Source organism: Aythya fuligula, chromosome Z (genome assembly GCF_009819795.1).
Source record: "Aythya fuligula isolate bAytFul2 chromosome Z, bAytFul2.pri, whole genome shotgun sequence".
Classification (NCBI taxonomy): domain Eukaryota; kingdom Metazoa; phylum Chordata; class Aves; order Anseriformes; family Anatidae; genus Aythya; species Aythya fuligula.
Genome location: NC_045593.1, coordinates 25135050 through 25151401, shown reverse-complemented (window position 1 = coordinate 25151401; position 16352 = coordinate 25135050). Strand labels below are relative to the sequence as shown.

The following is a 16352-nucleotide window of genomic DNA, read 5'->3' as shown; positions in this document are numbered from 1 at the left end:
GCAAAACTAAATGCACAATGTACCTTGACACAGGTCTATCCACTATCATATAGCTTGCTGTTTCAAAACAATTCAAAATGTGCACTGCATTCTGTAAATTGATAATGTGAATTCTCAGCATTAGCTGGGCCTTTAAAATACACAGTCACAATTTACATATTTTATCTTCTGTTTCCTAATAAATATGGTCCTAATATTTATTTTTATCCAAGTCATTTCATCATGGACAGAATTAAGTAGATCTTAAGTAAATAATTAAGTAAATAAATCAGTAACAGCATTTATAAAATGGAGAGAAAATAACATCATATAGACCAGACATTTACGCAAACATTTATCAGAATTTTACTCAGACTCATATCTCACTGATCCACAAAGGTCTTTTAACATCATGCAGTACCAACATTTGCATACATTCCTGCTCATAGTATCTTATTCAACACATAATTCAGTTCTGTTCTGGAACAAACTTCCTAGTTTAGATAGCTGCACGTGTGTCTCTTAGAAAGCTCACCAGATTCTCAAGGTGGATTTTTCACTTCTAATACTGGCCTCAATGTCTGGCAATGAGTCTTTGCCTATTTGGTTATGTCAAGCCCCTAGAATTAATTGTTCAGAAAAAAAATATATATATATAATCAAAACCATTTGAGTATAAAATGGAATTTACTGAGCAACTATGCATTTTCTCTTTGTTTGTTTTTCCTTTTTCAGAATGCTTGGCCCTATGATCTCTCACTGTTGAGTAATAAAGCTATGAGATCGACCTAAATCAAGGTGGGTGGGGGATGGCAATAGACTACCTAAACGTGAAAAGGATGGAAACATGCAGGTGGAGAACAAAAGTTCAGCACTATCATCACTATAGCCAGTTTTGAACAGGGCTGTGTTTTGTTTTTAATGAAGCACCAGTTCATGTACTGAAAATGCTTTTCAATGACTGTTGTCCATTACTGAGCTTCAGATCTGTGACAGTACATAAAATCTGCCTATTTGACGTGGTTATAATACTCTCTATATAAAGTTCAAAAATCTTTGCAATAGTCTCTCCTTACAAAATAACTTTTTATTCTTCCTGCACAAAGGCTGAATCAGGAGATTTATTTATTTTTCATTAAACCAGAGAAAAGATAAGGGAACAATGAAGCTCTTGTTCAGCATTAACCAGTAAAAATGCTTATATAAAAAGCACAAAAGTTTCCTAGCAGATTAACTTCAACAATGGTCATCATCTCAAAGCACTAGAAAAAATAAAATCTGTTGCATATTCAACCACCCTCTCAATAAATCAAAATGGAAATAAAACATACACATCAAGCTCCTTGCCAGTCTGCAAGCTCTGTTGGATGAATAGTGCCTGCAACACATGCAGATCATCATCAAGCCTGGCATCTTTTGCAACAAAAAGACACAGCTAACTCCTCTTTCTTATTTATATCAAAGGTGATTGAATTCTACCTGAAATTATATATAAAATGGATTAATTTGTGTTCACTGAACACTACCTTTACAAAATTAAGGTGTTTTTTTTTGGACTGGGGTTTTGTTTTTAATTTTAAACTTTATTGCACTGTCTACAGCGAAAGTTAACAGATCAGTTGTGTGTTTTGAACAGGATAAATTCCAGAAACACACTGGTTGGATGTATTTCATGTTGAGCTAGTTTTTCAGTCACCTTTTGCATTGGGGTGGGACAGACCTTTCCAGGTCAAAAGCAAATAAACAAGCAGGTTGAACTGATCGTTTTGGGTTTTTGCTCCTGGAATCATTTTTGTCTGACCTGACCTGTCAAGATAGCTCAGGAATAAGAGAAAAAGCTCCCCCAGCCTTTCTGTGGCACATGGTCCATTTTGCAGCCTAGCCAGAGCATGCTGTAAGATTAAACTGGACTGACTCATCATTTGGATAACAATCTCATCTGGACTGAAGCTGTGAAAACACCATGACTTGAGATGATATCATCACTGTTGCAAAATCGAGATTCTTCTGCAGCTCCCCTGGAAAGAGGGTTTCACTGGAAAACAGAAATCAGAGACTTAGAGCTGGCAACTCCTGGGGACTTGCCTAGGGGCTGGCTGATAAATGTGTGCAACTGGGCCTGAGCTGCTGGCACCGCTGCAGGAGCCCCTATTCAGCAATCTGTCCTCCTCACTCTGTGCCCTCACTAGGTCTGTTTGCCTTTTAGGACTGAGATCCACCTCAACTGCTGGCCCTGGTATTTGGAAAACATTTCTGAGTACCAGGATGTGTTAAGCAAAGCTTTTGCCACTGGCTTCATAATCTGCACTGCCACTGATGACTGGTTTTGCATTGCACCTTTTTGCAGCAATAAATTTAAAATGCTGCCTGAGCAGCTCTGGAAGTAGTGCTAGAGAACAGAGCTTGTCTTTTACCAAAATTTTCAGGTTTACCTCCTCTCGATGGGTAGATGCCTTCACAGAGTGCTGCAGGAGGAGAGCAGCAATTGTGCTCCTCCATGCTCAGGCTGTGCATCACTGACTACAAGAACACTTGCATTTGGTTACTGTATGGATTTATCCCATGAATGGAGAGTAACTTTGCTCCTTTTTCACTAGAATCACTAGAATCTGGGGTTGGGGGTTAACATAAAATTATCAGAAAAGCTGGAAAGCACTTTCAAAAGCTTGAGAGGAGTCTGTTTATCTAGGATGTGCCCAACATCTTGTCTCCCAACTGCAGGTTAAAATAAGAAACCACAGGAGTTCTGCAGCAGTGTTGCTCTCAATGGCCATATGCTGGAGCCAGATAACACTTCCAGCATGTGTGCAGCCCTGATTCTCTTTGTTATTCCAGAGACACCATCTCTCTAAGGGCTTAAAAGCAATGAAATTGCAATGAAATATGCTGCAAGAACAATAACACATATAGCTCCTGTCCCCAGATGTGGAAAACCTTCTCTGGTTTTCAACAAAAAAAACATGACAGGTTAGGTTAGATTAGGCATGTATGCCTGAAATGTAAAACTAACATGCTGGTCACAGTTATACCTAGTAAAACAATCCTCTGCCTTGTTTTCAAACCAATATTTATGTTTAAGTTTTTTACAGGAAGCTATAAAAAGAAACAATAAGCAGAAAGTACTTAAACCACAAGCAAATGCAAGGAAGAGATAAGGTGAAATACTAAAAATAAGTCTGGAGCAGTTCTGAGTGTGGTGGGGAAGGAAAGTACCACTAAAATATGCAAATACGGTTAAAAAGGAAAATAAAGAAATAGGAATCAGCTGGTGAGAGGAAGAGTGCAGTGGAACAAAGCACACTACAGGAATGCACACAAAGATTGTTACAGTAACTCGCAGGGGAAAGCTATACATGTAAGACAAGGTAACAGCACCACTACTAGACTAAAAAAAAAAAAAAAAAAAAAAAAAAAGAGAGCATATGGTAAAATATGAAGAAGAATGATTGAAATGATGGACATGCAGTTGTCTCTGAGACTGATGCATTGACTTGCTGCTGAAAGGCCCACTTGGAAAGCCTATGCTGTTCTGTAATCACAGCCCTGCAGAGCAGCGCAACCACACCACCACTTCTTGACAACACTGGGGAAAAATAAGCTCTGCCTGACCTGAGGCAGGTTTGACACGAGCAGGTGGCGTTGTTTCAGGCACCTCTCAGCTGCAGATGCTTCATACAAATCATGAGTACAAATTATGCAGGGACATGTAGTTTTATGATACAAATGTTAAATAATGACGTATTACTGACCTGATACAGAAAGCTGTAGAACAGCAGATATTGAAGTCTATGCAAAAGAATAGTCAGTGATGGCTTAAATTTTGAAAACTCTTGGAGAGTTTGAAAAAAGTTGAACAGAGATGACTGAAAAACCATAGCAGCGGCTTTTCAACATGGAATAATGTAGCGCTGAAACAAACAAACAAACCACCTCTGCCTCAACTAACGGCAAGAAACAGGACACCCTTAATTCTTATAGGCAATTTTTCTCAGCCTATGAAGAACATGAGATTATGAAAACAAGCCTGACCCTTTTCCATGGTGTGCTCCTTTACAATGAAAGGCTAAAATCCAAAGCTTAAACTACTTTTGTTGTGGTTATTGCTGTTGTTGGAAAAAAAGATCAAGAAGGGTCTTGGTACAAGCAGGCACCATTACCTCACCATGCATCTTAAACTATTTTGTTTTCTGAAAATACCACTAAGACAAGTAGAGAAGAATGGTACTAGGGACAACTTTAATTAAGACTGAGATTGCTACACCCCTTTATCAGACCCCAAACAATCCAGTTTCCTAACAGTAAACTACCATTGAAACTCTTACTTATAGGACAGAGAAGCATTCAAGAGTTCAATACAGTTACTATGATTCACAGAAGATTTTCATCACACTGCAGTCATGCCCTTATGATCATTGAGCAAATATGCATATTGCTTAGAAGACAGGCATTATAAGAAATTTGGTTTTGAAACAGTTCAAAAATGACTGTTTAGCAGCACAATACTGTGACAAATGAGGATGACTTCTTCATTTTCTCTTCTGCTTTCTGAGATATCAGAAAGTCAGGCATTAGCTTAGATTTGTTGGTACTGTACTTAAGTAGTTGTTAATTGCTCAAAAACAAGTTATGTTTTTAGACTAATACAAATGAGGCATGGAAAAAAATAATGGAGAAAACCTCTATTTGCCTTTTTTTTCTTCCCTTCCTTGGGAGACATACTTATCATATTTGCATCAATACTGGAAAAACAGAGGATATTATAACACTACAACTACTGCACCTTCCTTAAAGCATCTACCCTGATTTTAAATACATACTGTAAACTTAGTTCATTATGTGAGTCAGCATATAAGGAGTATACTTCTTAAAAGGAACTACTTATATTTACCTTGGGATAGTGAGGCATTAACATAGAGCAAATTTTTATGTCTGACAATAATGCTACATGTACACCTAATTAAATTCATAGTCATGCTCCTACACAGTATCTCAGGGAGGCAAGTGTTATCCCAATTCTGATAAACAGTTATGCATGCTGTCAAACAAATGCACTGCAAAAACCAGACAGAGGGAAAATAAAGAAAACCCCCACCCACTTTTTTATTCCCAGCCACGAAAGCAAGACATTGAACTCCATTTGACTCCAACAGCAAAGCCCAGGCAACGCTCACTGGGGTGGTGTGGTGGTGGTGGGTGTTCCATTTTGTTTGATTTTGGAAAGAGTTGCTAGAAACATTCTGCAGTGACTTATACTGAATAATATTATTTAGCTCTCAGTTGAAATAAAATTGTGGCTTAAAGCACAAAACAAATAGAGACTGCGACACTGGTCTTTCAGCTTGTTAAATGCTTTAATGCACCCCCTACAGTATTAAGACACAAATCCCTTTGGTTAGTGACATTGTTTGAATTCATTTCCCAGAAGAAATTAATATACAACATCAAGGCTGTAGATATATCAGACTTCTCAACTATCACATTACTTTTGAAATAGTAGATGTTTGCATAGATTTTATTTTTCTGAGCAGAAAGACTTCATAGGATATGTTTAGATATGCTCAATATCACTTGAAAATTCTAACTCCATTGCCTGCAGTTTATGAACTCATCGTTTCCATTAGGCTTGCCTTGCTATTTAATCACAGAAATACAAGCTGCTTTTGAGTATTAACATGCATCTACAAATGTAATCTTAGAAACAAAACAACAAACTGACTCAGTTACTATGTTTTCACTTAGATTGTCTGGTATTCAGGAAGTTAGACTGATTAGTAATCATCTGAGAGAGCCCTTGAAATGATGAGTGACCTTTTAAAAGTTCAGAAGAATAAACATGTATCATGAAATCACTGGGAAACAGCTTCTTTAAGAAAACAGGTAGTGGAGAAACTTAGTTGAGGGTGAATTTTTCACTGCTTATCCGTCATATCCTGGTGTTAAGTTCTGACCACGACAAAGGCACCAGCCCTCTCCAAAAAACAGGGATGCTTGTTTTTCCTCTTCATAATTAAAACAGATACTTACATGATAGTCACATTGCTTGTATATGCTGTAATATTGGGAACATACCTACATCAAAAAATTCTTGTGCTGTGTTAAGATATTGCCAACTGGGTGGTTTCCACTAAGCCCATTTAGGAGAACTTTCTGAAAGAAAGACATCTGAGAAGACAATAAAAAAAAATACACTAAGCTAAAACTTACTAAATAGAAGACAACCATTACAACTTCTCACTGCATGGCAGACACTATCTTAAGTAGAGGAGTTCAAAATGTGTCCTCATAGAAATAAAAGTCAGTAACTGGACATGCCTATAGGAATTGCATACCATAAGCAAAAAGAACTTAGTTCATATCAAGAGTTACCAATGAACTGACACCAATGAAGTCAAAGGAGAAAAAACAAAACTGCAGTAATATTATATTGATGCATTTTGGAACAGCTTTGTTGCTTTTTTCAGCCAGAAATGATAAATGGACAATCTTTTGCTGTATCTTGAGAATGTCTGTACTCGCTCAGATGTCCAGAAAACAGCAGACATACAGATTTGGAGTGTTTCTGGGTGAAAGGAAAAAATGAGAAGAGATCAGAATGGTCTCTACTTCAAAATTGCCCCATTCTCCTATTTCCAGTCGGAACAAGACGATGAATGAGCTTTTGTTTTTACTTCTGAGAAGTACTCGAAGCATCCAGGGATCCGGTCGTAGTAGTAACACAGAACATTACTTAGTTATTTCTTGAAAGTACAACATAAAGCAGCATGAAATCTGAAGGACAACACTCAGTAAGGACAAGTTCCAAGAAAGAGAATTCAAATATATAAACAGAAAGGAAGAACAGCTAACAGAATAAAATAAGTCACAACTAAGCAGCAGTCAAAATTATGACAAAGTGCAGAGAAAAAACAAAAAAGCTAAACTGAAGCTCTGCACTGAAAACTTCCAAATCAAGGATATTACCCAGCAACAGAAAGCAATGAGATTCCACACACTTTCAATGCATCCAATTCATCAGTTTACATTTTAGCAAAAGATGAAAAAAAAAAAAAAAAAAAAAAAAAAAAAAAAAAGTTTACCAAAGATTTAGAGAAAAGGTGAAGGGAGGCCAGAGGACAGCAACAAGAATGTCCAGAGATCTTAAAAAAGTGAAATATGAGGGACGATTTAAGGAGCCTTAATTTATTTGAAAGAATAGGTCATTGATAGGATATTAATGAAGGTAAGTAGTACATCTAGGTTCCCAGAAACAGCATTCACAAACAGAGCTTAAATTCTGAATAGAAGGAGGTTTTATCTAACAAACAATTTTGTCCTTAAATATGACACATCAGCGGATTAGCATCCTTGAAACAAACACTGCTAAACACAGCCATAAGAAAACAAACAGGAAAAAATAAATCCTGTGCGGGGCTAGCTGAAAGATCACATTCAAAAATCTACGTACGGATTTTTTCTACCTTTCTCCCAGTTTCAAGTTTCAACAAGAGCTACAAAGGCAGCTGTAGCTGTAGTAAGCTCCCATTGCTGGACAGAACTCCAGTAAGAATTGCAGGGTGATTTGAAAAGAGCTTTCTTTCACAGTGCAGTCAAACTTGAGACTCATGCCCTTCACACAGTCAGCCTATAAACTACAGGACAATAAATCAACCAAATCAAAACAGGATGTGCGGGGCAGTTGCTGTGTTTCTTGAACACCTCCTCTGAGATGCAGATGCAAGACACCCAAGGGGATTTGCAGTTACTTCCAAGCCCAGGTGATGCACATGCTCAGAGCAGTCCAGAACTAATTATAAAGCTGAAACCCACAACACAATCTGCTGCTTGGCTTCCTGATGGCATTTGCAGTTCGCTGCAGGAATCTGCAAGAAAAGCTTTGTACACCACCACAATTCAAGGATATTCTTCCTGAAGTTATACTTAACACTAGCAGAGACCTTCTCCACACTTCACTCAATAATAGCTAAAGCTGCAGAAAAAAAAAACTACTTAAGTGCGTGTCAGAAGAAAAAATTAACTGACACTGTTGGTTGTGGGAAAAAATCAGTTTGGGTAAGGGTTCCTCCTTACAGCAAGGGGAAAGAAAGTTATTGCTGTTCAGCCTAAAACTCCAGCACAGATTACCTTTATCCACCAAAATTTAAGTTCTGTATTACCACAAAGATTGTTCAACAGTTTGCACCATTAAAACACATCTTCATCGTGTACAACTTTGCCAAAATAGCAGTTTTGTCTGAAACTTTCCATGCCAGATGCCTGCCTGAGGCCAAATTTTCTTGCACAAGTTTCAGCCAAACAGTTTGGATGTTTCAGAAAATGAAGCCAGAAGCTACATTTTTCAGCATTAGACACTTCTGGTGGCCTTTTCTTCATGAAGGAAAGTCTTTCCTGTCAAATTTCAATTGCCTGTTTAGCTCAATAGAGAAGTAAGATCCGTAGTAGGGGATAAAATCTTCTGATTACACTAGCTGGTGTGTGGCACTGAGGGGTACACAACCACCCTGATACGCCAGCTGCAAGCCTTACCAAAGTTAGTTTAGCAGCTCAAACTTCTGAAGACTGCATTGTCACTTTGCACACCATTCCCTCAGGCCTGAGTCCTGCCCAGAATGCAGAGTCACCATCCCCAGTGGAAAACATGTGGTTTCAATCAGCTGTGCACCGCGGCAGACCAGTGCTGGCATGGGAGCTGAAGACAGGGAGTCGTCTTCTCTCTCTTGACAGTGACTGGGGGCTGCTTTGGAAGAAAACAGTCAAAGAGCTTAAAAAATAATAATAATAATTGTGTTTGTTTGTTTTTTGTAAATCACCAAACCATGGCTGGAGACTGGGTGGGCTGAGGGAATGAAGTGAGCTGCAACATGATGGGAGACTGGACTCCCTGATCAAGAGACAGAAAGGGGTTGTCCCAGGAACCCACCAACCAGCTAAATCAGGAAGAGCAGCTAGGTGTTAACGACAAGAGTTGAAAAAGCACCTGAAAGCATGCAGAATTTATTCCGCATGAGTAACCTAAAATCTGACATTTCCTTACTTACAGTTTTGAGACTGCCTGACAGCATTCTTAAAGCTCTCTAGCTTTGCATCTGCAATGCTACTTAACAGTGTCCACATGCGCTGTTTTGAAGGAAGGAATGAAATTAGATGCTTTAGCTGAGCCAGACTAGCAGGGAAGGCTAAAATTGACCTTTTACTTCCCAGTTCCTGGCTGCATTATCCTTCCACTTTCCTTGACCATTCTGGCAGCCACTGGATCCTTCCATGGGGTGGCTGAACCCACCAAAAAATAACCCAGAAGGAGGGGGAGGAAAAAACAAAACAAAACAGGGAACAACCACACAGGAATCTTCCAAACAAGCAAGTCGGACAGGCTCCCAGCAGAGATGAGAAGCCCCACAGCTGGAGGCAGGAAGGGGCAGGACCACACAACAGAGAGTGGGTAGGGAGGAGAACAAGACCTCCCCCTTCTTTTTGGATAATGGCCTTCAGCATCACAAGCTAAAGGATATTTATTTTAAAAATTACAGGATGACATATCAAAGCTTTAGCAGCAAAAGTAATGGAGTAATTTGGCTTACCTAAAGCTAAGCCATTATCTTCATTTGTAGACAAGCAACAGTTAAAAGAAATTGCTGATCACCTATCTCTTCACTCTTCCCCCCCCCCCCTCAATTATGGCTCCTAATAACAGAAGCTTGTTCATAGTCACAACTCCAGAGTGACCCACTGAAATTATTTCACTTCAGCAGTGCTAAAGTGACTCATAGGCTTGTGTGTAGTATGCTCCCCACAAAGAGCTCAGCCTTACTGTTTCTCTCATAAATAGGTATGAGAGACTTGTTAGGCTCTGAGAGGCTGGTTAGGCACTGGTATGAGAGACGGGTTAGGCACTGAGAGGCTGTTTAACAACAGTGCCATTTTGTTTAGTCTCCCTTATCTTTCTGTAATTCAATCATACTGGTCGAATTGTACCCTACCCACTTAGAGATTAAAACTGGAAAAATCTATTTTCATTTAAAAAAAAAAAAAAAGTTTTTCTGCGATACCCTTGTGATATCTGAACTTCTATTCAGATAATACAAAGTTTTGAAGAGTCTTGTTCTATCCTTTTTTTTTTTTTTCTCCCTAAACAGCCTGCCAAGCCCAGCCCAACCCCAAACCCTGAGAATTCTTGCCAAAATATACATTTAAACCCAACCCATAGAAGGATTGCTGATCCAGGACTCAGCCGTAACAGGTGCTTTTGCAAGTAACAGCAGTCAGGTGGTCAGAGAGGAGGCAACTCTGCTTCTGGACAAGACAGTCCAGCCCTCATTCAGCACCAACACCGAGCAGCATGCTGCTGCTACTGGAGCTGGTGACCCTGTGTCAGCACACCAGAAGCCTCTGGGTCTCACTACACCCTAGACATCCATGAGGGCACCCCTCTGCTTTGAGAGACCCCCAGTGTAGCAGAGAGATCTGGTGAGAAGGGATTCCCCTCCAGTCTTGCTCAGTGTCAGGATGCTAATTATAAATGAGAAACTACTGACCATGCACAACTTGCTTTCCCAAATGGTTCTCTGCAATTCAACCCTTATTCCACAGATGTACAGATCCTGCTGTGGCTTCTTCTCCCTCCAGAATCCTTCTGACCAGAGCTGTGTCTGCATCACAGGCAGATCTGTGGCACGAAGCCTCCTGGAGTGGGGAAGGGATTGCCACATCATTCTCCAGCTACAGACTAGCACCATTCATCACACCAGTTGACACATCAGACGTGTGTGCTGGCAGGGCAGGGAGGGGGGAAATAAACAAAATCCCACCACACACCAAGTGGTCTGCCGCAAGAAATAAAGATTCTTGCATCACACTCTTCTTATGCTGTATGCAGGGCCTCTTTGGCGCAAACTCTCTTCCTGACCTCATCTACCATGATTATCCTCCAAGTCTTGCCTCCTCAAAGCTCATTTTCTCAAGGGAGCTCACCAGTTAGAAACTGCAGCTACATGTGCACATTTCAGGGAAAAAAAAAAAAAAAAAAGAGAGAGAGAGAAAGAGAGAGAGAGAGAGAGAGAGAGAAAACCATGCACAGACTATCTAAGCAAGAAGCTTTCAAAGAATGAACTTCCAGTTGGTTTAGTCATCCAGTTCCAGCAATCTACTTTGTTTCAGCCTGTTGTTCTTATCTCCAAGACATTGATTTTATTGCAGGTCCTTTCTTGGGGTAGAGTACTTTTGAAATTAGAACAACAGACACAAAATCCTGACATGTGATTAATGAGAGAAGGCCTTTGTTGGAGGCTTCTCTGGGCTCTTGGAAGGTAAAATATACTTGCTAAGAACTCCCATCTCTTTCTAGACTGTCAAGTCCCAGATACTTCTGTTATATAGATTTAAAATACTTTTACTTTCCATAATGTGACTTCCTACATGCAAGATATGTTCTCTGAGTTTTAAAAAAATCAGCGTGAACACACACATCCAAAAGTTTCAACTGAAATAGAAACCCTAATTAAAAATAAATATTGCAAGTGTATATAACATAGAAAAAAAAAAAGTACATCTGTCTGTATGTTCACATAGCAAAGAACGCAATGAGATTCAGCTTCCAGTAAAGTAATACGAGCATTAATAAATTCGTATTTAAAAAAATCACCTTTTCCTTTTTCCCTTCAGGAAGAGTTTATACTAACTGAAGTCTTTTGGTTTTCAGATAACAGACAGGAAAGTATTTCTCCAGGAGAGATTAAAGGATTTAGGTAACACTGTATATACAATTAGAATTCCCAAATGTTTGCATCACTGGCAGTTCCTGTGGGTGCTGGAGGAACGATTAAGTTTGATTAAATTGCAGATTGTGCAAGTTTATTTATGGACTCAGCTGTGAAATAGAAAATAAAAAAAATACATGAAGCAAAGCTATTACCTGTAATCTGTTGGTAAAATACCTGAAGTATTATTTTCAACATAAAAACATAGTTCAATATGAGCTTAGAAATAAATGAAATTCAGTGAAAGCACTACACTAGCAGATAAAGGGACAAAAACCACTATTTCAGTCTAAGAGTCTGGAATATATATATTTCATTGGCTCGTTGGCCCAAATGCATTTCAGTTGTGTTTGTCACATGGTTCCAATTCACCTACGGACCTATTCAACTTCACTGGCATTTATTTACAGTACTAATTACTCATTAACACATGCATTTTGTAATGACATGGTTTTGCTAATGTAAAAATATTTCCTGGATAGTTTTGAAGCCTGACTGTATTCTAAGCCAGACAACTAGAAGGTTAAAAAACTAAAATACTAAGAATTAACCCCTTGGCAATGTATTCCAACAAACGAATTGGGGGGCTGAGAGGGAAGGACATGGAAATTCAGAAGAACATCCCTTATAGTCCATAATCAACACTCTTTCCTGGCTGCCCAGGACCACCGGACAGCCAGCTGTATTTCCAGTCTTCACAGGGATCCAAATGTACTTTCTACTGACACAATAGCTTTCAGCCCTAATCTAACAGTTTTGAATACTGACCTAGAGTAAGCGTAAGTGCTTATCATCAATTCCAGGAAAGTCAGGATTTAACCTGTTCAACCCACTTCCCAAAATGCTTTATATGAAGGAGAGCATTCAGCATATTCCAAAGCTGTAGGAGAAAATCTGAGCTGGACTTGGATTTGATCCCCTCATTACACCATGTCACTGAGATTAATAAGTCACTTCTGTTCCTAGAAGAGTTCAAACAATCCAAAACCAAGCATTTCTTTTCAGCAAGTTGGATTTAGAGATGTTACAAAAGATCAGCAAATTAACCCAAAATGTATCCAATAGAAAGGCTGCAGCTTTTGCTGCTAACTTGGCTTGTAAGAACAACAACAAAAAAATAAAATTAAAATTTCAAGCCAGAGCATGAAATATTCCCAGCCTTTGATATTTTGTATTGTTTCAGCTTCTCTAGGCTTTTAAAATGTCATAAATTCCCTCAATGCCAAAGTTGCCTTTCCGACCCTCAACTCAGAGCATTGGTTTATGTGAAACACACTACTGAGTTAGCCTTCACCTCTCATGTCTAATCATAAATTATGCAGCAAGGCATACTTAGTAAACGCTTTTACCACTGCTTTAGCAATGGAGATTGAAAAAAGAATGCCAAAATGGGAAAAAGCACAACCACCATTGGAATATTCTCATACTCAAGACACATGTGAAGAAGTCTAAAACAGAACTTTCCTCAGTCACTCAAGTAACAGTCAGAATTTAGCCCTCCAGGGTCTTTCACAATATAACAGAGGGTGAAGAAACAGATTTACAAAAAAAAAAAACAAAAAACAAAAGAAAACAAGAAAATGAAAGCTATAAAGAGACTTGTAGATATAATTGGCAAGAGGTGATCTTTGTGCATAGTACATGACAATGCAGGAAGCACTCTGGAGTGGATTAAACCACAATTTGATGCAGAAAGTCCCAAATTAATAGGTTTGCATGCGCCTATGTGAAGTTTTATGCAGTATATTTGGGGTATTTTCTCATCTCATTCATCTCATTCTCCTTAGAGGACTCCAGCAATAACAGACTAAAGTGCTCCTCCCTACAACAGATTTTCCTTGTTTTCTTTCCTTTCTTTCTTTCTTTTTTTTTTTTTTTTTTGTAACGCCAATATCATTCATGTAACAGTATTTATATCCATCTCTATAAGCTTATGATTCTGTTTGTGTTTTTTGTTGTTTTTGTTTTTAATTCTCCTGAGTTATGTAATAAGCATACAAATGTGCCTGATTTTTGTGCCTTTAGCAGTGAAACTCTATTTTGAATAAAGATTTTACTGAGTTTCTTAAAAAGAAAACCAAAAACCACAAAAAAAACTCTTGAGAGAACTCTTCTTGTTATGAAGAGTTCTCACAAGTTGAATTTCAATGGTTCCACATTCTGAAAAAGACCATTCACAGTCATGAAAATGACCCATTATTCTTTGACTGCAACCATCAACTACTGCTGACAAAGATGTTTGAAACAAATTTGAAAAGAATATTCAAGATGTAGCAAATTCAGTTGAGTTACTGCATTGCTTTCATGCTTTTATTAGAACATAGAGAGAATACATACTCTCTACTCTTAGAGTTAGAAGAAAGTAACCTAGGAAAAAGTATTTATAGTAGCTTGAGTAGAACTTCTACTCTAGTTAGTGCAGTAGGTTCCAGGAAAAAAAAAAATCATCTAATAGAAATGTGGGTTGGAATGTGAAGTGAAAAAAAACAACTTTTAATTTCCTTTGTAGTTTGACATTATTTCACTTGTTTGTTGTTGGAGTTCATTTAAAAAACAAAACAAAACAAAACAAAACAAAACAAAAAAAATGAACAACTATTTAGGTGTGGGTTGAATTGTTTTTTCTGTTCTGTTTCACTGCCATTTTCATCATACTTTCCAATTTATGCCTACAAAGCTTCCTTCTATATAGGCAGAATATTTAGGACAGAGAAAGAGAGGCATTACTATTTAATTCCCCCATCCTCTGTGAAACATCTCCCCCGTAAATCGCAATCTACAGGCTCCTCATATACAACTTTTGCTGGTCATCCTAACAGCAATAGAAAAGTCTTTCTATCTTTTAGACTACCTGCTGGCAAGTCAAAGATAATTCCTCACGCAAATAGCTGATGCCTAAAGTCTGATTTCTCTTTTAACTAGGAAGGATGCAAGGTTAATTTAAATGTTCCTTATGCTGTTTTGCAAGTTGTTGAAAGCTGTCTTTAAGCCAAGGGCTGCATTCTCAGAATAAGAAGAATTCATCAAAACTTTAAATCTCCTCCTTTAGTAGTTCAGACGAGACAATGGTATCAGGTAAATAAATAAAACAGAAAAATGCAGATCCATTTCATGGGTACTTTGGTGCTACAAAACCATGCTAGAGGGCCATCATACACTTCTGTAGAGGTTTTAGTTGACCTTTTTCTACCGGTATTTTAACATCAGCCACTGCACCACAACGGTAGCAAGATAAGACAAGTAGGTAAGATTTTGTCGGTGGATGCTTTCAACAGTCTTGCACACATTCAACCTGTCTGCCTTGTAACACATCTCTATAACATATCCTTATGAAGAAACAAACTTCCATTGTATGATCTCCTTTTAAGAAGATTCTGAATGAAGCTTTAAGAAAAATGAAAACAACAACAAAAAAAAAACCATAAAAAAAAAAAAAAAACTTTTTCAGTCTTTAAGCAAAGCTGTAAATTCTTTGTAATAATGTGCCTTTTCCTCTGAATGACAGTGCTACTGCTGCTGTCTGATTTATCTTTTGCAAAGCTCATCAGATGAGCAATTTCTGCTTGGAGCAACTGCAGAAATTCCCCCAACACTCCATTTGCCTGTCCTGTTGGTCATCTTCACAGCTGAGATCCATAACATTTAGCTATGGATAAAAGTAGCAAATGTCTCCAGTTTGTCTGGCATTGGAATAATGAAGGAAAATGATGACAAATCAATAAGGAAAACAAGAGAAATGGAGAAAATGTCCTATGTTTTATTTTGAGATGGAAGAAAGTATGATTAAAACTGAAAGTATTCAAAGAGTTGAAATAAGCAAGAAATTATTAAGGGCCTGTAAAAGATCACATGAACAACGAGTGTACATGTGCGATCTAACCTTAAGAAACAATTTTATTTCCTTAAAAAGAAAGATAATTGTGATTCAACGTTTGAGAACTATGATTTCACAGAATAATGCTCTGCATAATCATTTTACTTCTGCACAAATATTTACATTGTATTAGTGGAAGAGTAACCCATACTCTTCCCTCCCTGGATTAAAGCATCACCACCAAGTTACACAAGAAGTCACTGCTAACTGGAAACAGCTGCTAAGCCACTTGTATGTCTGTTGCTTTATAATACCCACTAATAACTCAGAAGGATCATATCTTACATCTGCTTCTCTTCTTTTCTACATCAAAGTCTTAACAGATAGCTTGTAAGTGAAGTTGTCATAGAAGCTAGGTCTTGAGGAGAGGCACAGAAAGCCATTCTGTGGTTGCTGCAGATGTTCCCCTCTGTACGTTTACTAATAGCTGCCTGCTGAGTTTTAACATTCCTGAAGCCAAGGTTTCCAGATGTCTCCTCCAAAATTAATATGGTCAACTGGGAAGTTTACAGAAGGGAGAAAATCTGAAAGTTTCTCTTTCCTAACTATTTTTTCACCTGCAGCCTCTGATAGCCACAGAGGAACAGTACGTAACATGTATTTGCTGCCTTACTACAAACATGCACAACAACGGTGTACCCTAATAATGACAACCCCACATCATAAATCACTACTTTCACATACCAGAGACAGCCCCTTAGGGTCATCAGAAGTGGTGAGGCCACCAAGTTGCACTGCTTCCTCCTCCT

At 38.3% G+C, this 16352-nt stretch overlaps 1 protein-coding gene across 3 annotated transcripts in view; it reads right to left on the bottom strand.

Annotated features, from left to right (window-relative positions):
• Positions 1 to 16352, bottom strand: part of LHFPL2 (LHFPL tetraspan subfamily member 2) — a 125198-nt gene that overhangs the window by 25159 nt on the left and 83687 nt on the right. Inside the window, exon 1 of one of the 3 annotated variants that reach the window (XM_032205976.1) lies at positions 7437 to 7473. The exons of the other annotated variants lie outside the window; for them this stretch is intronic. The gene's annotated coding sequence lies outside the window, so the exon portion shown is untranslated. Of the gene's footprint in view, positions 1 to 7436; positions 7474 to 16352 lie in introns of those variants that run through there. 3 annotated transcript variants of the gene reach the window in all.